A 212-nucleotide genomic window follows, 5' to 3' on the forward strand; every position below is an offset into this window, starting at 1 on the left:
CGTGGTGAGAAGATGGGGGGAACATAAAAAAATTTAAACGGGGGGGGGGGGTTTAAAAAGGGCCCCCAGCGGGGAAAAATTTGTTTTTTTCCCTTCCGGGGGGGGTTTGAGTTTCCCCCCGTTAAAAAAAACCCCCCTAAAAACCCCCCTTCTGATTTCCCCCCCTAAAAATTTGGGAACCCCCCTGGAACTTTGGGAACGGGAAAACCTTT

This window comes from Penaeus monodon, chromosome 25 (assembly GCF_015228065.2).
Source record: "Penaeus monodon isolate SGIC_2016 chromosome 25, NSTDA_Pmon_1, whole genome shotgun sequence".
In the NCBI taxonomy this organism is placed as follows: Eukaryota; Metazoa; Arthropoda; class Malacostraca; order Decapoda; family Penaeidae; genus Penaeus; species Penaeus monodon.